Raw genomic sequence first — 20,602 nt, forward strand, 5'->3', positions numbered from 1 at the left:
TGCACTGTACCTTCTTGCCATGGCCTCTAGCTCTTCACAGGAAAAGTACATGTGATGTGATTAACATTTAAAGCAACAGGTCATCTCCAAGGGGCATAGGAAGAGGTCACTGGGCCTCTTTCCCATATCCTCAGGCTTTCCTACCATCCAACTATCCCTCTTCTAGAATTACCTCTTCTTTTTTAAGTTATTGTATTTGTTCTTTTTAGATATATATGACAGTGGAATGTATTTTGACATATTATACATACATGGAATTAGGATCCCATTCTTGTGTGGTTGTACATGATATGGAGTTTCACTGTGCTGTACTCATATGTGAACATAGGAAAATTATGTCCAGTTCATTCCACTGTCTTTTAGAATTACCTTTTCTGATGCCAGCTTCCATATCCAAAATCAATGGACAATGCCCTCTGGGAGGTTTGAGCCCTGGTAACCAACTCTCCTCAACAAACGGCCCACTTCCATCTTGATGCTCTCAGCCACCAGCCAATATGAGGAATACTTACTAACTTGGCTCTGCCTAACACAGGGTGGAACAATTCTGCTACTACAACATCAAGGTCACATCCCCCATCCACTTCAAGAACACTCTCTTTTGAGGCTCATACCACCTGCTACACATGGTTGAATCTTCTTATTACGAAGTGTCATCAACTCCCTGATCACAATGGGAGGACACTGCATTGAAAAACATTGGCTTTCTCCTCCAGCTCTTGCCATCTTCCTGAGCATATCTATGATGATCACATGGAAATCGCTCCCCATCCCTTCAGCCCTTATGACCTTCATTCATTCACCTTCAGCTGCCCACATTCATGCCCTACCCTGCTGGGGATAGGCCCATCTTTGGAACAGCCGCATCTATAAAGTTATAAGCAACAACCTCCCCTTCTGATCACCAGCTCCTGTACTTCCTTCTGATCAGCAACTTCTCCCACTCCAGCCGTGCCTGCTTGGCTTCCTCCTCACATTCCTGTTTGCACTTCCTTCCCCTTCATCCCACACTCTCTGTCTAACAGTTACAACCCTGGATACCAAATCCTATCAGTTGCCTGCCCCTCAGAACACATGAGCTTGCAGCAGGCAACAGGCAAAGCTCCCCCACCCCAATTCAGGGCCAACGTCCTGCTCCAACTTCCCTGTTCTTTGGGAAGAAAAAGAAATATAATTATAACTTGGGATGTCTGAGTTGGGGAAGATTAACAAATCTGTTTCTTTTCCTTTGAGGCCACACACCTGCTCTGCCCTCAGGTTTCTGGCTTGCCACGTCCCACTGTAGGCACTAACTAGAGCTGAGGGCAACCTGCTTCTCTCCACCATTTCATTAGTTTTTCTTTTTTTTTTCTAAAGTACCCTTCTCCCAAATCTCAAGAGCTCTTTTCACAAAGGTGTCTGAACTTATTTTTCATTAAGTTTTATACACATTATGGCTGTGGCAGAGCACTTGCCTAGCACGTGTGAGTGGTGGGTTCAATCCTTAGCACTGCATAAAAAATAAACACATTAAATAAAGGCATTCTAAAAAAAAACACCCTTAAAAAGTTTTTTTAATATGTATTTTTTAGTTATAGGTGGACACAATCTTTATTTTTTTAATTTAAAAAAAACATTTTTTAGTTGTAGATGGACACAATATCTTTATTTATTTATTTTTATATGGTGCTGAGGGATTGAACCCAGTGCCTCACACATGCAAGGCAGGTGCTCTACCACTCAGCTATAGCTCCAACTGTCTTTATTTTATTTTAATGTGGTGCTGAGGAGAGAACCCAGTGCCTCACACATGCCAGGTGAGCGCTCTATCTCTGAGCCACAACCTCAGCCCCCCAAAAGTTTTATATACATTATTAAACACATAACCTCATAAATTCATCTGTGAATAGGCACACAGATTTAGGTATGGACAGTTATTTGTAATATATTCATGTTCAAATAGCAAAATGAGTAAGTTTTATATTTCTGAGCCCCCATCTTCTCAAGGGGTAGAAAGAATGCTCTTTGCACCCCAAACACCTTAGTTATGTGGTGGGCTAGATAAGTACAGCCTACTTTTATATACTATGAAATAATAACTAAGACATCCCCAAGGCCCAGACTATAATTATGGCCTAGGGGAATATCCATTTTATTATTATTGAATTTTTAAATCAATTCTTATAATAATTTTTGAAGTATCTTATCCCTGTTTAAATTCCATACTAACTTACTTTTCTAGAAATTGAAGGAACATTCTTACTAGTGGTCAAGGATGTAAACATCTGAGGGTCCTTAATGTGTGCTTCCACTTGCTCAAACTGGACATAAACTGCTGGCTGGTGTCCTTCTGATCTTCCTAGATGGAATTCCTAAAAAGTGAACTGGGCCATCTGAGCAGGGGCTGGCACACGGTAGCCCCTCAATACATTTGTGTTAAGTGAATCTATCTTAAAAAGACTATAGTCTTCCTAAACTTACATATTCCTTTTTTCCCTCAGGGATGCTTGTTCCTGTTTAAAGAGAAAGTGACAGTCTCTTCTAAAATACCACGTGGTAGCAAGCTTGCTGGCTGGTGAGGAGGTGCTCAGGCCCAGACACGGCAGCTGGAGCTGATGCCTAGTTCCCAGCAAGAGCTGCCAATTTGACTGTGTGTCCTTCTGTTCAAGCATCTTTCTGTCTGTGCATCCATCCATCCAGCCCAGCAAATTCTGGAAAAGATTTGGGTTCAAATAGCACACAATACCCTTTCTTCAGAGGATCTGTTACATAAATCTGAATTCAGTTTATGTTCCTACATCAACTAATTTAGCAGAAGAAAACAAGTTCATTAACAGGTAAGTGTATATATCAGTTGTCCAATGTAGCAAAAAAAAATTAAAGTGCATTAAGTACTAAGAAATAATAAGCATTTCTTTGATTTAATTTTTTTTTTTTTTTGCCTGTTGAAATCGATCACACTAGATTTCTTAGAATGTAAGACACACATGCTAAGGAGCCTGTACAGAGGCTGGGAAGGAAGACAGAAGAGAGGCAAAATAGAACAAAATATAAGCACTGGCACCTCCTCCCCTTTAAGGAACCATGGCATCCAACAAGTGTTTGTTAAATGAGCCACTACCATATGCTCGACACTGTAAGGCATGTGGAGATGACAAAACACACTCTTGATCTGCTTTAAATCTGGTAAAGGAGTCCGGGGGTGTGCACATCCCAAGTGGCACAGCATGGTGCCCAGCACTAGGCTAAACATGGTGTCAGGCATTTGAAGGAGAGAGGAATCATGAGAGAAAAGAGAAGGCTTCCACAGGGGGGCGTGCTGATTGGGCACAGAAGTCATGGAGCATTAGCAGGTGTGTGAGAGGTGGCCAGGGAAGAAAGGGAAAGCACCATCACCAACTTGGGAGAAACCAGAACAGTGGTTCTCATAGTCTTGACTTCATTAGCAGCAATAGCAGCCGTGAGCTTATAAGAAACACAAATTCCCAGGCCCACCCTGAACCTACTGAGTCAGCAACTGCATTGTGGGGTCCAGCGATCTGCTTTGAACAGGTCGCCAGTTGGTTCTGAGGCCTGCCCTAGACTGAGAACCACTGAGTTAGAGAAGGCACTGCCTTTCCTTCAGCCAGCTGTGCAGGAATCCCAGGTCTTTTCTCCCTCTCCAGGCCTTTTTGCAAACTAGTGCACTGGCAGCTGGCAGCCAGAAGATGAGTGGTGGGGCTGGGAGCTGGCTTCCCTCTCCCACACTGCTCAGATGACATATACAACATTAAGAAGTTGCATTTCCCACTGACTTCTGTACAAAGCCCTCTTGTATATCTTCCTTGGTGGTCCATACTCCTGACAACTGGAGTTAGGAAAACAAGATAAGAGGAGAGCTAGGTAGAGGCAGGAAGTAAATGGGGCCTCTGAGAGCTCACAAGTTCGGTCAGGATGACACATTTCCCCTAGCTTACAAAGCTATACCTATCCCATAACCTGAGGGCCAAGGGAAACTCTAGAATGCAAATGATCTTTCATTCAAATCTTTAGAAGGTGCAGCAGGAATATTTTGGAAATTGTTATTAAGTTCATTGAAATGTGTGCAGCCCCCAAAGGCTAACCCAATTTGGCAGCATAGAGCTTCAGCTCTCCTTGCACCAGCTGTAGTGAATTTGACCTTTCTTGTTCCACATCTTTTCCCTGATTGAATAGCTCATATTCTTCTCGGAAGCACTTAGGTTTATTAAACCTTTCCCGTCTGCTGTGCTAGCTTCTGGGCCAACCACACTACTAATATGACTCTTGCTCTAGTCACTGGGACTGTGAAGTGGCCTCATCATGCACATGTGCAAAGAGCCTTCTACTATCAGCCAGTAGAAGAGAGCATGACTATAGGGCTGTGACCAGCTCAAAAGGAGCCAAGACTCATTCCTTTCCCCAAAGGCCATTGCCAGGAATAGTTGTTGCATTGGACCTTGGTAGACACCTGAAGAATGACACAGGTAAACCTGTTGCTACTTAAGTGGGCTCACATGTCACTGAGATGACCACAGCTCTGTGCTCAATTGGGCAGGGGGCTCCATTGCACATAGGCATGTGTGCAACCACCACTGTTGGTTGATTTTGACATCTTTCAACCATCCACATTGTGATCTGCCTCCATATTTGGACAGCGGGGGAGGGGTGCATTTCTGTTGTTGTTATTAAAAGTAAAGGAAGGGCTGGGGCTGTAGCTCAGTGGTAGAGCACTTGCCTAGCACATGTGAGGCACTGGGTTCAATCCTCAGCACCACATAAAAATAAACAAATAAATAAAATAAAGGCATGCTGTCCATCTACAACTACAAAACAAAATTTTAATAAAAAAAGTAAATAAGCCATGTTGTAACACAGATGAGCATTGAGGACATGATGCAAAGTGAAAGAAGCCAGTCATAAAAAGACATAAAAATACTGTCTGATTTCACTTATATGAGGTACCTACAAGGAGTCAAATTCATAGAGATGGGAAAAAGAACAGTGCTTGTCCAGGCTGTGTGGAAGAGAAATTGGGGAGTTGTTGTTTAATGGGTATAGAATTGTGGATTTACAAGATGAAAAGAGTTCTTGAAATGGTTATGCAACAATGTGAAAGTACTTAATGCTGTTGAACAGAGCACTTAAAATGGTTAAGATGGTACATTTAATGTTATGTGCATTTTACCACAATTAAAAAAAAAACATTTTTAAAGTAAACAAGATCTTTTTGTCTTACTGAAGGTTAGCCCAGTTCAATAGGCAACAATAAAAATGACATTGAAAATATTGTTGATTTACAGGCATGAGGCTTCATATTTGGGGATTATTTAGGTGCATTCCATTATCATCCTCAATCTACAGATAGGGAAGTGAGGCGAGAGGGAAATGACTTGCTGAGACTCACACTTCACCTATGAGGAAGGCTGAGATTCCAGCCTGGAGGCCTGACTCAAATGTGAGAGCTCAGAAGCCCCATACAACTCTTAACATGCAAATTTAGTTTATAAGAACAAAACCCCAATGTGTTGACAGTGCACAAGAAGACCTCTGGGTCACTGACTTGCTCTGGTGTATTATACCAACATGTATAATACACATATACAATGGTAGAAAGTTTTGGCAATAAACCTATGAAGAGAATTCAACAATTCCTTGATCTGTGGTAGGCACCTCAGTTCTGGAATGCACACAAACTCTGATCTCACATAACTAAAATATGCATTCAGTCAGTCAGTGAAGGAATTTTCATCTCAAATATGTCCCTTAAAAAGGCATTTCCCAAGACTTTGAGGGTCTTAGAGCTCAGAGACATGTATACTAGGAAGATTTCTGCCATGCCAGCTTCTGGGTTCTACAACAGGCCATGTAGTGAAGAGCAGAAGGAGGTTGGGGTATGGAATGGGGCCCCACAGAACAGTGACAGGGTCAGTGGACACAGCTGTAAGGGAGCTATGCATACCCGAGGCTACCTTGACACCCAGGGGATGAAGGTGGGTGTGCTACCCACGTCTCCAGTCTGCAGGACAGCTTGCCTTATTCTAACAAAGCCAGGGAAATCCCTGTGTGTAGGAAGGGCCTAGATGCTGTGTGCCTGAGCCTCACCTGCTAATCCTAAATCCCAGACTGTGCCCCAAACCTTGCACCCACTTTTTCAGCACTGGACAGAAGTGGCCAGCATCTTCATGCAATTTTGCTACAAAGTAGAAAAGTGAAGTTTGATCCCCTTTTCTCTTTCCTTCTCTCTCCCTCTGCAGGTCTGTAGCACCTCATTGTGTCCTGTACCCATCACATGCCCACCCCTTGGTGAGAGAGAAGCAGTACCTGGTATAAGTCAGTGGGCCCACTGGTCGCTCTGGCCTTCTTGGGGGCAGTGCACCAGGTCTGTTGAGAGAATTGGTCTTAGGTGGCCGAGGGTTTTTTGGTGGGATGGCAGGAACGGAGGGCTTCTGTAAGTCCAGTTTTGGCTCTCTCTCTGGTCTTTCTTTAAGTCATTGTTTAACAAAGAATAAAGAAAACAGATGGATCTAGTGTAAGTAACAGTACTTTGATGCAGATTGCTTATTTCCTGCTTTAAAAAAAAATCACTGATGCCATTTCTGAAGGTGGAATTGGTAGCAAAGAGTATCACTTATTCCTTGTCAAGTGAGAAAAAGCCCTACAAAGCCATGTAATCTCCCTGTTCCCTTCCCTCCAGGCTTTTGTTCGTGCTGGTCCCTCTGCCTGGAGTGTCCTTTTGGCTACTGCCCACCCTCAGCAAGCTCCTATTCACCCATCAAAACCAGCTGAAATGTGACACCATCATGCTCCCAACTCAACAGCTGGACCCACACTCCAAAGAAGACTTCTTCCTTCCTCACCTAAGCATTAAAGGCAGCCCTTTATAAACAGGCTCCACTGGGACATTTTATGGGTGTTTGCATGCTTGGCACAGCCCTAGGCTGTGGGCCTCTCCCACATCTGCTCATCTCCCTAGGAGGCCTGTGCTGCTAGCATATAGTTGATACTCAGTAGGTGTTTGATGGGTTTGATAAATGACCTACAGGACCTGCTTCTGGGTGTGGGGAGAGATAAGGCCTGAAACCTCTCGGGTCTGCTTCTAAAAAGGACTATGAGACAGTAAAAGGGGGAAACATTTGGGAGAACAATTCTTCTAGATTCTCTTTGTGTACAGTTTGAACTTGGACAGTAAATTGGGATTTCTCAAGATATATGGCTTCCAAAGCTCTTTGGAGTCAGGGCTATTGGGATGAAGTTGAAACCCGATTTGGTGGCCAGACTGGGCAGTGTTCAATGACAGCTTCAAGTTTTCTTTTCCCAACTAGCCTTGCCCCAAGTATGTGCAAAAAGCATATATCCACATTCTTGTTGATAAATACAGAACTTGAGAGTTGCCCACTAGATCATAGGTAGGTTCCCTGGGTTGACTTAGACTCCATGTTTGGGTGCCCAGGCTGACTGGCACCTCATCAGATATTGTGTAGCTCTCATCTTGCTCACCCCCTCAATGTTTCTTTAGGGAAACACCCTCCAACCAGGAATGCTAGGAACTCACTTTTTGGCATTCTGGTGCCAGAGGAAGGCTCATCTGACATGTTAAGCAGGGGTATGACTCCTCTTGGGCAACAGGACTAGGATAAGGACAGGAACTCTAATAGCCAGCAGGACGAATGGGAGAGAGGGTGTGTGCTGCCCTAATGAACATACCTAGTTTCGGGACAGAGCTGATTTCCTGGCTTCCCTATTGCTTTTGACGGAGACTTCTGCCTCTTTGACCCACTGTGGCATAGAACAAGGACTCATGAGAGGAAAGGGACCAGGGGTGTGCAGCCATTTGGCCAGCCAAGGAAAGTGGTTGCTCACAAGTTAGCCCATAAGTAAGTCAGCGTGGGCCACTGTAGGAAGATGTCCTCATCATGGAGCCTGGCTATCACCTAGACACAAGTCATGTATCCTCCATGAGGACAGGGGATGGTTTGGTTATTTCACCACACATGATTTTGTTAGTATACATTCAATGGCTATTTTTTTTCAGTGATGTGTGATACAGATGTGGCTTTCACAATGAGGTTCCATGACTCAAATTCTACCAGTTCACTGTGAAAGCAAGAGGTATAGATCCTTAATAGCTTGCAATGTTGGTAAAACTTAGAGGGCTGATATAAAATATTAAATTTCACAATAAAATTTCATGAGGCTGCCAAGGAGCACCTCTAAATAATTGTATTCATTAATTTAGCATTTCTCTTATGACTTCAAAATAACTACTTTTTAAAATGGAATTTGCTTGCCTCCTGTACAGAATAATAACAGCACTTTTCCCATAAAAATGTATGATCAATCAAATATTAGGCACCTAATAAAAGGAGTTCTTTCACAGCATGCAGATTTTTTGGGGAGATACACTCGACATAGTGGGAATCAAACACATTTGTAAACCTGTGTAAGATGTGTTGAGCCACTTCCCTGCCAATGATATTTCTGACCACCTTTAGAAAAGTGAGCACTAAGCTGCTTTCCCCAGTACTCCTGTGTCACTCGCTATCTGACTCCCAATATTCTGGGCCAAGGACATATGTCTGCAACATTGTTAAGCCAGAATCAAGAGCCCAGCAGTGACCAAGGAAGAAAGTTTTCATTTGTTTGGATGGGAATTTCATTAAGCCAAGTCTACCCATCAAGAGTAAATGAGCAGGAGCAGGCTGGGGTTGTGGCTCAGAGGCAGAGTGCTCACCTAGCATGTGTGAGGCTCTGGGTTTCATCTCAGCACCACATAAAGTAAAATAAAGACAGTGTGTCCACCTATAACTAAAAAATATTTTTTTTTTTAAAAAAAAAAGGGTGAACGAGCACTCTGGGCACTAAGCACAGGGAAGACGATGAATAGATACTGTCAGATATACTCTGATAGTCCACTGACTTCAGGGCATGGGCAGGGTGGTGATGGCAAAAATATTACAGAAGAATCCCAATATGTTAAGTGACTGGTCTGATTAGTTTTCATTTGATGAAAAATTTTGGCCCTATGGAGTGCCATACAGCCATCTCCTGTTTCCTTAGAAATGGGATGTTAGGGCTGGGGTTATGGCTTAGTGGTAGAGTACTTGCCTAGCATGTGTGAGGCACTGGGTTCCATCATCAGCACCATATAAAAATAAATTAATTAAATAAAGGTATTTTGTCCATTTGCAACTAAAAATATTTTTTAAAAAAGAAATGGGATACTTAAAAGCAATCAAAACAAACTCAAAATTACCATATTTCAAAGAAAAAGCAAATTCTATGGGTAATACAAACTAGTGCTATGACAGACAGCCTTGTCTCTTGCTGTTCTAGAAGTGCCAATGAAGAATTAATTCCATACCTTTTTCTTCTGTTCTGTTTGGCAGCGTTTCTGGTCTTTCAGGAGGTATCTTTTTAAGTTCATGTTTTCTCTCTGTTGTACCTGGGAGGGAAAGGACAAGAGTTATCAGAAAATATTTTCTCTATTCATTTATAAGACACACCAGCATTTCAGTATTTATCAGGTATAGGAAAGTCAATTGATTTTTTTCCTCTTGAGTGGATGCTGGCATAACTTGGCTAACATGAGTTGCTAGAAACAGAGCAGAAGTCATTTCTAGCCCATTTCATTATGTTTGCTTGCCTATACATTCTCTATTCATAAGAACACCACTAACATTTTCTGATATTTAAACCTGGCTTCTTAGGCATAAAAATAGTCACTAAGTAGGGATGGGGAACATATAGAGTCACTCATCAAAATTCAAAAATAAGGGGTCACTGGATATTGTGCTCTATAATAATAAGTGATTTCACAGGGAACTGGATTCCATCTTGTAGTAGTTTTAAAACATGGCTTGGAATTGTTTGATAAACCTCCCATTAAGAGGCGAGATCTATATCTCTTTTCCAGGAATGTGGACAGGTTTGTAACTGCTTTGGCCAGTGGTTGAAGTGATACTATGTAATTTCAAAAGCAACTCATAAAAGTCCATGTAGCTAATACTTTGTTAGAATACTAGTCTGTCTCCATGTAAGAAGACAACTATCCTGCAGAAGCCATACGTAGATATGGCTTACAAGCTCAGCTGAGCCCAGTCTTCCAGGTACCCCTGCCATGGGAAGCCAGATATGTGAGTGAAGTAGCCAACTTCCAGGTGGATCCTCCAGCCTCAGCTAGTCCAGCTTTTCCAACTGAGGCCCAGACCTGATGGAACAGTCATGCAGGCCATACCCCATTCACATTCTTGACCCACAGTATCTGTGAGCATAAGAAGATTCTTATTTTCTGCCACTAAAATTGGAGTGGCTTGTAATACAGCAGTAGTACCTACAACAAAATTTTAAGTTGAAGGATGTGCAGAGATGTTACATTGCTTCTCTCTACAACTCTTCTCTTTCTGCTGAATCTCTCAACTATTACATTTTCCTAAATGCACCACTTTGCATTTCATCTTTACCCATGCAGACTGCAGTTGCTCCCTTACCTTAGCACCACAGAAAGTAAAATAAAGACCATGTGTGCCATTAGCCTTACTGGTGCCATTAGCCTCAGGCATATAAGAGAACTTCAGAAATAACTAGAGCACAAACCAATCAAAAATATTTCTCTTATTTATAGACATGGTTGAGTGCCTGACAGCCTTTTCACATGACCAGCTCTAAAATGGGTGCTTGGTATTAAAATCTCAATTACACAGCCTCTGAGGCCAAGAGAACCTTAAAAAATATTCACAACTGGTTGCTATGGCACATGCTTATAATCCCAGTTAATCAGGAGGCTGAGGAAGGAGGATCACAAGTTCAAGGCCAGCCCAGGCAACTTAGAGAGAATCCTGTCTTAAAATTAAAAAAATAATAATAAAAGGTTCTGGGAGTGTAGTACAATGGTAGAAATTCCAGGACCTACAAGGAAGAATCTACTGAACACATACTTCATCTGAATCCCTTTAATAACTCTCTACCTCCTAACCTCAAATCAGTTACCAAGATCCTTCATAAATTAGCAGAAGTAGTCTAGGAAGATGAAATGCCATTTTGCTTTGCCCCCCCAGAGTCCCTTCACAATATTGGTGAAATTGTTTCAAAAGGATAAGAATTTGCCTACCATGCTACCAATGTAGTCTCCTAATGCTAATGAAGAAGTTCACTGTCATTCTTAGAGATACAGAAAAAATCAACAATTGGACCATCTTGAAGAATCCAATCTTAGTTAACTACATTCTAGGCTGCCTTAGCTGTGGACCACTTGATCTATCTCCTTAGTCTCCAATGGTTACCAAGGCCTCCAGGAGAAAGGGTTCTCAGAGAAAAACACATAAATAGCCTGTTTTAATCTCAACACAATAAAATATTTATATAGCCAGAACCACTAGGTGGCAAAATGGAACTGTTCAATGCCAGCACAGATGAAGGCCAAGCAGGAGATGTAATTAACATCCCATTTCAGGGCTTAATCTCTGTAATTCTCAATTATGCCTGAGGGAACGGCAAAGGAATCTGGGGTCAAGTTAATTTTTTCTCCCCAACTTGGTGGGTCAAAAATCATTTTAAAAAATTCTTAATAAATGTATAAACAATCTGGAAATTTACTCATACTTTAAATGCTATAGAAATATCATAACTGTGAGTTTATAGAACTAAAAATACCCCTACTATTCTGTTTTAGTTGTTACTTTTTAAAATGCCACTTACCTAGCTAGTTACTCATGGAGGAATTTCTCCCCATAATTTACTGTAACAATTTTAAAGAGGAGTTCTGTTGGGAAATATGAATTATTCTCTTTATGTATGAAAATCTCATGTGCAATGAGTTACCAAAAGTCTAATAACATCAATTCTTGCTATATTATTCAATCTTAATATCTGAATTATACAGAAAAAGTGAATTAGACTCTTCAAGTTTAAAAAAGAACGGGGAATTAAAAGTATTCATGGCTAAAAACAACCATCTTTTTGTTGGGGGATGGATAAGTGAGGGAAGTACAAATTTTGGTTAACCACAGAGGACAGACACTGAAAATCCAGCAAGGCCATATGTGTGCAATGACACTATGGCCCAAGGGAAACAATCTTCCCTAGGCTGACTCTCTCCATTAGGCACAGGGGAAGCAGGACAATATTAGGTTCTTTCTTCAAAAGGAGTTTATTAAAAACAAAACACAAAACTCATTTATTTTGAAGTTCTTTTGACCATTCTCTTGGGGAGTTCCCATTTTTGCACAGTATCAGGGACATGTTTTAGTGATTTTAGTTTGTTTGTTTAGGAAAAGCAGCAGTATATTTGAAACCTGCCTGCTGAGACCAAATCATAATTTCCCAATGTGGCAATCTGTGGCATTTTAATCCAGGAATCTTGAGTTCTACCATGGACAATTTGAATATATGCAAAAGAAAGATGTGTAACTTTATTTTATTGAATTGAAAGGTATATTTATTACCTGCGCCTTGTTTGATGACAGGAGCAGACGGAGGTGGTGGTTTCTTGGGTCTCTGAAAAAATAATCAAAATTAGACCAGATAAGACTGTTGGCAAATTGTCCTCTCACAGAAGGACCACAGACAATTTTTTCTATGCACAGCGTGGACAATTTGGAGAATCTCTCCAAAAACAAAAAAAATGAGCAATTCTCTCTCCAGGGATGTCAGATTTGGCACCTCTAAACAAATACTAGAATAAATTCATTTGGCATAATAAAATTCTGATCGACAAAGGAAACACTATTTCCCCCTTTCTAAATTTGTAACAGCCTTCTGGAAAAGTACAGCTCAGCAAAAATGGCCTGAAACCAGCAAGCACAATGGTACTCCTATGCTGAAACCACATTTGCAATTAAGATTTAATCTGCTGAATAACTAAGTGATTTGAAGAGAGTCACTATGAAGACAAAAAAATCAGATCTGCTGCCGGTGAGAGATCTCAACAAAATGTTGGCTGAGGGTCTGCTGCAGCCAGTTCAGGTTCTATACCTTCTTCTACCCGTTTCTATGCTGAGGCTGGCAGACCATTTTTGAGGTCCCTCATGGATCAGATGTACCATGTCACATGTGATAAACTGGAATAGAGGTTTTTTGTTTTGTTTTGCAAATTGGCTACTATTTATTTATCTCTCACACACTGTCACTCTGTAGGTGATGGAGGCAACAATATAATCAACTGTAATCAATGGCATTTATTCCTGATCTGGTTCCAGATAGCCAGGCATTTCCTTGTCATCCAGGATTGACTGTAGAAGGGAGATGGATGGGCTCAACTTGGTGAAATAATAAGTAGTTGGGGAATCCGGCAAGGGTATCATCTTAGTTATGCCAAGGGCAAAAGGGTGAGGGCCAAGGGCAAGGTAAAACCATCTCAATGTTAAAATCATTAAGGATAGATAGGAATGGGGAGCGTTGGAACACATGATCCATATTGCTGTTGATACCTCCTCTCCTCACTTTCTCTGGGCATCATATATTTGTGATTCTAGGAAAGCTCCAGAGACTCTTCTGGTCTTTGAAAACATATTACTGTGTAATTACCACAGGGACCAGCAAACACACATGCCCAGTCCTGGCTCTGACTCACCAGTACTAAATGTAGTACAGGGCCACAGGAAGAAATGGTTTTAAGTAAAACTCAGACAATAGCAGACCTACAGGAATTTTTGGAAGGCTCTCATAGCATATAGGTTCTGAATTCAGTAAATTTTCAGCACTGCTTTTCAGTAGCTGGGTGAGCCAGCCATTTTCCTCTGAGTTAAACAGTATAGCATGGTCGGCAAGAGGTGGGGATTCTAATATCTGTCACTACGAATCTCTTGCCATCCTTAGCTGTGGACACTAGGCAAGCAACCTTACCAAACTGTTCTCTCTCATCTATAAATGCTGAATTAATATTCTTTTTCTTAGGAGGAAGTGATTTCACAAACAGAAGGAGTAATTTCTGACTTTATTTAATCCTTACAAAAACTCTATGAGGTGGTGAAATTAGTATGCCCATTCTGCCATTGAAATAATTGAGGCTTAGAGATATAAAGGCATTTCCCAAGGTCACCAGGCTATCAAGTGAGGCAGGAGATGGGAGTCAGGCCCAAGGCTATCTGACCCGCAACATGTTCTTAACCAGCATGAGAGATCCATCCTGCCAGACAAAATGGGTATCAAATTGCAGCTACAGTATGAGCTTACCATGCTACAACCTTTACAGGAAAAGACTAGAAAGCAATAAATTTAAAGTGGTGACCTCTGACTAGTAAAATTATGAGTATATACATGTGTTTCTTTCTTAATGTTTTTCTGTATTGTCTATATGAGTACTGACAAACTTTTATCATAAAAAAGCAGGCTGCTGCTGGGTGCAGTGGCATATGCCTATAATCTCTGCAACTTGGGAGGCTGAGGCAGGAAGATTGCAAGTTTGAGGCAGCCTTGGCAACTTACCCAGTCCCTAAGCAATTTAGTGAGACCCTGTCTCAAAATAAAAAGGGCTTCCTATGTAGTTCAGTGGTAAAGTATCTCTGGGTTCAATCCCAGTATCAAAAAAAAAAAAAAAAAAAAGAAGGCAAGCTGCTCTAAGGGCCACCTCCCCTTACATACAGGCCCTCTACTGAGTGTATGGATTTGGGAATGGGTTTCTGGCTCAGGGTTTACCACTCCTCTATCCCCTGTGTCAGTCCCTTCCAGCTCTCCACCAACTCCTTCCTTTTCTTTCCTCCCTTCTCTGTCTTTATGTAAATTATACTGGGGACAGATGTATGTTTACTTAATGAAGTCATCACTGAAACTCTGCCAATTAACCTTCCTGTACCTCAGAATCAGAGTAATTTCTTATTCATGAAACTGCCAACACCCTGTGGCCTAATTCTTTCCAGTTAAATCCCAACAACGCCTACCCCTGGATGTCTTGGTCACTCCTTGTTGGTCTGAAACTTTCTATAACCAATTTCACATGAGTTTCTTCTAGTGGAGGACATTACCCCAGCAACCTTACCTCAAACCACATGGCCCCAAATTAAAAAAAAAAAGACAATTACAAGTCATAGTATTTTCCAAGATTACTGGGCAAAGAAAAATACATCCCTTAATGTTGTACTAGCTTGGCATGTAGCAGATACATAAAATGTGACAGAGCACAGCAGGGGGTGGGGAGAGGGAGAGAAGGAAGAAGGGAGGTGGGGAGGGAAGACAGAAAATGTTGCATTAACAGGCAATGTATGAAAAGTGTGGTCCCTGTATGGATGTGGAAAGGGAGGAGGCAGAGGTGTGTGTTTGTGTCTGGAGCAGCGGCCATCATGAAGGTGGTTCCCTTTTGAAAGAAAGGGAAAGTTTGTGAGCTGTCTTGCATCTACCATACTGGATCAGCACTGGTCAGGTGCTTCCTTTGCTAACTTATTAGCAGAGGGGAATTTTCTTTTTTTCTTTTCTTCTCTTGAATGACTTCACTTTCTCTGGTTCCACCAATCTCAACAGTCTTTATGTTTCTTTAGATGAGAAAAGATGCTCCATTTCTAAATAATACTTTTTTTTTAACCACTGAGCCACATCCCCAGTCCTTTTTTTTTATTTTATTTAGAGACAGTGTCTCGCTGAGTTACTTAGAGTCTTGCTAAATTGCTGAGGCTGGCTTTGAACTCCCAATCCTCCTGCCTTAGCCTCCCTAGCCACTGGGATTACAAGAGAGCACCACAGTACCTGGCTCAAATAAGACATCTTTTAAGGCAACTCTAAACAAAATTCAGAGCCAAGGGCCCATGTAGTTCTCGAACAGCCCCCAAAAGAGTCATAGTGCATTGCACATGGGCCTACTTTTAAAAAAAAAATCCAGCCAGAAGACAGGGCAGTAAGAACTGAGAAGGGAGACTGGGTAAATTTCTAAAAAAAATGTGATGGTAAAAAAAACCCACAGGAGTTCATGATTGTCAAATAAAAAGACATGAGGAGATTGCTGGGTTGATTTTTCTCAAAATGTCCAATTGTGGCTGAATAAAAGAGCAGGACTGGGAGTTCTCCAGGTTGCACAGTAGGCCAAGGTGCCCCTATGGAGTTTTACAGCCACAAGATATTAACTAATACCTGAGGATTTAAAGTCCTGAATTTTTAGAGGCACGTGTTCTATTTATTTTTGTATCCCTCCCTCCAGGGTGAAAATAAAATGCCCAGCCCCAAGCTCAGGTATCTTTGGCTGGCTCAATTCTCAGTGCTTAAAAAAAAGCAATAGGGCTGGCGTTGTGGCTCAGCAGTAGAGTGCTCGCCTAGCACACATGAGGCTCTGGGATCTATCCTAAGCACCACATAAAAATAAAATAAAGGTATTGTATCCACTTACAACTAAAATAAAAATAATAAAAAAAGCAATGGATGTTAGAGCCACAAGTCATCAGAGGAGTCTCCTTACAGCTGAGAAAATCGAGGCCCAGAGGGGCTGTGACAACAGCTAGGTGGTAACCACAGGGGGCCTAGACTAATCCCTCAATGTTCAGACTGTGGAAATTCATTTAAAAAGAGCCAAAATGAAAATGTCATTAACAAAAGCAATGAGCCAACATTTCCTGATTTCTGAGAGAGTTGAATGCCTTTCATGGTCTTCATGTACGCAGGGCACATAGACCTAAGTGTGTGCGTGTGCACATCTGCCTGCATATGGAGTTATTGGCTTGGATGGAGACACCAACATTATCCTTCAAAGGACCAAGTGTCTAAATTTGACTTTTTTGGTACCATTATACCACCAGGAAGGAAATAGATCTGAATGTTCTGGAGTAAGGATGACAGGAAGGCAAGCTTTGCTTCCTGCTAAAGGATTACAGAACTGACTCTGCCCTTTGTTTGACAAGACTGCCAGCTCTAAGTAAGAGTTCATCAGCTGGCTCAACTGCTCTCCCAGGAAGGAATTCTAACCTGAGCCAGTTTGCCTTCAGACCTCCAGCCCCCAAGATGTGCTCTGATGAAAATAACCAGAGAAATATACCCTGATGACTGGGTACACTTTATGCGATATCTCAGTCTGTTTACTATTGCTATAACAGAATCCTTGAGACTGGGAAATTCATAAAAACAAGAGGTTTATTGTCGCTCGAGGTTCTGGAAGTCTAAGTGCATGATGCCAGCATATACTTAGCTTCTGATGAGGGCTTCATGCTGCTTCAACTTGTGGCAGAAAGTAGATGGGGAAGCAAAGGCAGGCAAAGAACATGTGTACAAGAGAGATCAGGGGACTGTGGCTGGCTTGTTTGTAACAATCTATTCTTGTGAGAATGAAACTAGTCTCAAGAGAAGTAACCCAGTCTCTCCAGAAATGCATTAATCCATTCATTAGGGTGGTATCCCCATGACCTAACTATCTCTTTAAAAACCTACCTCTTCTCAACACTGTTATGTTAGGGACTGAGCCCCAACATAAGTTTGGGTGGGAATGAACCATATTCAAATCATAGCAGGGGGTTTCCTCAGGGAAATATAAGGTTCTGGAAGAAAACCTCAGCTTGATTTAGAGCAACTCAGGGCCTTGGGAAGCCCTACAATGCACTGAGCAAAGTTATCTGGAGGCTGGAGGAGAGACACAAGTACACGATTCCTGACCAGGGCACGCTTCACAATTCTAGAACACATGGGAGGTGCCCGCCCTGCCCTTTCCTCCTTGCCCCTGGAGGAACAGCCACACTTTTGAAGAGTGCAGCTAGGGCTACGCTTGGGGTAATGACAGTGTGTATAACTGTCCCTATGCACCCTTCAGAGTCCCAGCAACACCTGCCCTGTCACCTGCATAGGAGATTCCTAGGAACCACTGTACAACCTGCTCTTTAGAGGGTCTCTCTATTGTTTCCTGCCCTCAGCTTCTAGCCTTATAGTCTATATCCATGGTTTCCCTCTTGACTGGGTGCATCCAAATTGATGGTGTAGTGGGTGGTTAGCTAGACTTGGGTGTTCTGTTTCCCCCTAAAATACTCTCTCAGTTCATCCCCTTGACTCCTTCACTCCATCCATCCCACCCCAGAAGTGATGCCTCAATTATATGCCCAGATCCTTTGTCTGGAATAAAGGGCCTGGATCCCCTTCATCTTGGAAGGGGAATAGGACAGGAGCCCAGCTGCCCCCAATCCTCCATTCATTCTTCTTCCTCTTTTATATGAGTATAAGAGGGAGCAGCAAGAAGGAGAAGAGGGGCAGAAAGAAGAGCTGGTATGCCTTGCCACCATAAGATCAGAGAACAAGGGGGTCCTGACTGCCAACCATGTTCTGTGCATGCTGTTAGGCCCCATAAAGGGGACTCTTGGTATGTGGGCCCTGCCTTCAGAGAGATTACAGTTCAGACTGAGTGATCCGAGATAAGCACTTCAGGTGCTTATATTGAGTGAGATGCTCAACTGGAAGAATACAGGCTACAAGTATCATCAGAAAAGAGAGAGGAAGCATCACCTGGGTGACCTAGGGAAAGCCCACAGGTATTGTATCAACAGGCCATATATGGGTGACATTAATGCATTGACAAGCCTTATTCCTCTGCATGTGAGACCGCTCAGAAAATTAAATGTGCAAGATAATGTTGCAGGTGGATTATTTTGCTAAGGCTGCTTATTGGTAGTACACATTTATCTCTTTTTAAATAATTTACTGGGCATCTTTAAAAATTAGAAAGAACTACAGTAGATTTCAAAAGGCTAAAAAACATGACAAGGAACAAAGAAAATTTTGGCTAAGAGCAGATTTTATAAACGAGGTTGTCAGAAGATCAGAGCAAAAAGTCAGGGGCCTCCTGAGAACTTGGTAAAGAGAAGGTGGACAGAGTTAAAGCAGCAAAACTCACCTACGACAGATTAGCCATTGTGGGTAGCCAGCAAGGGTTGGCTTGTTTTTTTTTTTTCCTGTAAAGTTTGGAACCTGCAAAAGTGCTGCTGGATGATCTAGAGTAATTTTAAAAGGCTAGATTGGCATACAACTGTAAATGGGTCTGGTGACTGATATGAATAGAAAGGATCCAGTCAATTAAAAGAATGCAGAAAAATAGAGTAGCTGAAGCTGGGCTTAGCTAAGAATACATATGGCTTCCTTGGCAAACCTTTTCCTTCTGGTGTGTGAGGAGGGTCTTAAGTGATACCCGCCAGGTACTTTGCAAGAACAACTAACTCCTCTCATTTTGATTTCTTTTTTTAAAATTTTTAAATTATATATGGACAATATACCTTTTTATATTTTTACATGGTGCTGAGGATCGAACCCAGTGCCTCACACATGCAAGACCAGCACTCTACCACTGAGTCACAACCCCAGCCCCTCATTTTGATTTCTTGCCCTGCAGGACAAAGTGTAGTTTCTGATGAAACCTGATTCCTTTTATTTAAATTGTTTTAGTTGTAGATGGACACAATATCTTTATTTTATTTAATTATGTGGAGCTGAGGATTGAACCCAGTGCCTCACATGTGCTAGGCAAGTGCTTTACCACTGAGCCCCAGTGCCAAAACCTGATTCTTATGGAATCAGGCCCATAGAGGGTGAATGCTCAGGGAAGGCAGACCCACATGCTCCAGATGATGGACATCTCGGGTCTTGTTATGGTTTGAAGGCTTATAGCCTGCATCACAATTGTAGGTACAGTCCTTATAGCTGAGAGGCAGACCCTCCACTGTGGGGATATTCACTAGGGAAACACCTAGGGGCACCTTAGCAATGCCCATTTGTAACATGGCACAAACTCTGAAAAGCCCTCCCAATCAATGCATGCTGGCACAGTAATTCCACTTCTGATGATCTGACCTGTTTTCCTTACAAGAGTCATGGCCTGAGACTTTCTTAAAACACTACCTATAGGAATATATATTTCATATTTTCTTTTTCTAACAACAGTGAGAAGTTGTTTTTGCTTTTCTTGAGAGTCAAGTTCCCCGTTATCTTTCAGTAACAATGACAGGACACACATGTCACTTCATTAGAACTCAGAATATTAAATTTATCCAATATGATGTTTAATTTTACTTTCAAAGTTCAAAATAAACAGACAGCCATTGAATCTAGGTTCTCTCATAAATAGGTTACATAATTGCTCTAAAATATGCATCAAGAGATCAACGGGTGCTCTCCCAGAATATCTTGAGCTAAAGCCCCAAGCGTATGTCACCCTAGAGAGAGAACCTGCTGAGTGCTCTCAGGAAGAAAGACCACGAGGAATTCCAGAAGGCTTCGTGGTAACCAACAGAATCCACGTCCCTGCAAAAAATATCCAGCCCCGTCATTATACTTGGTGATACCTACTGAGTCAAAAGATCTGCTATTAAAGAAATGCCATTTGCTTCTGTTGACCCTAATCATCACAGACTGTCCTCTTTTCTGGGTGAGTGATTATAGCCCCAGCCACTGGCAAGACAAGATGACATCTGCTGAAACCAGTGGCAGAATGTTTTAGACTCTGTCATTCACATAGTGCCTTCATGTTAATGATTCTAATCATATTTACACCATCAACTCAGCAAATGACAGCCCCATCTCTAATCACATTGTCACCACCTCACCAATGCTCAGGGTACAGCAATGAAGGCTGGCATAACAACTAACACAAAGCTGGTTGGCTGGTTTTATAGGCGAAAGGGGATGAAAAAGGATGTTATACTTTGAATTTTTTCAAAGCTAAGTGTCATATTATTCAATA

At 41.9% G+C, this 20,602-nt stretch overlaps 1 long non-coding RNA gene across 1 annotated transcript; it reads right to left on the reverse strand.

Annotated features, from left to right (window-relative positions):
• Positions 1–6,321: 6,321 nt before the first annotated feature.
• LOC144375108 (uncharacterized) lies at positions 6,322–12,471 on the reverse strand. The gene is made up of 3 exons (XR_013434541.1): positions 12,420–12,471; positions 9,341–9,421; positions 6,322–6,460 (listed from the first exon to the last, which is right to left on the reverse strand). It is a non-coding gene; the product is annotated as an uncharacterized LOC144375108 (long non-coding RNA).
• Positions 12,472–20,602: the final 8,131 nt, after the last annotated feature.

This window comes from Ictidomys tridecemlineatus, chromosome 2 (assembly GCF_052094955.1).
Source record: "Ictidomys tridecemlineatus isolate mIctTri1 chromosome 2, mIctTri1.hap1, whole genome shotgun sequence".
NCBI classification, from domain to species: domain Eukaryota; kingdom Metazoa; phylum Chordata; class Mammalia; order Rodentia; family Sciuridae; genus Ictidomys; species Ictidomys tridecemlineatus.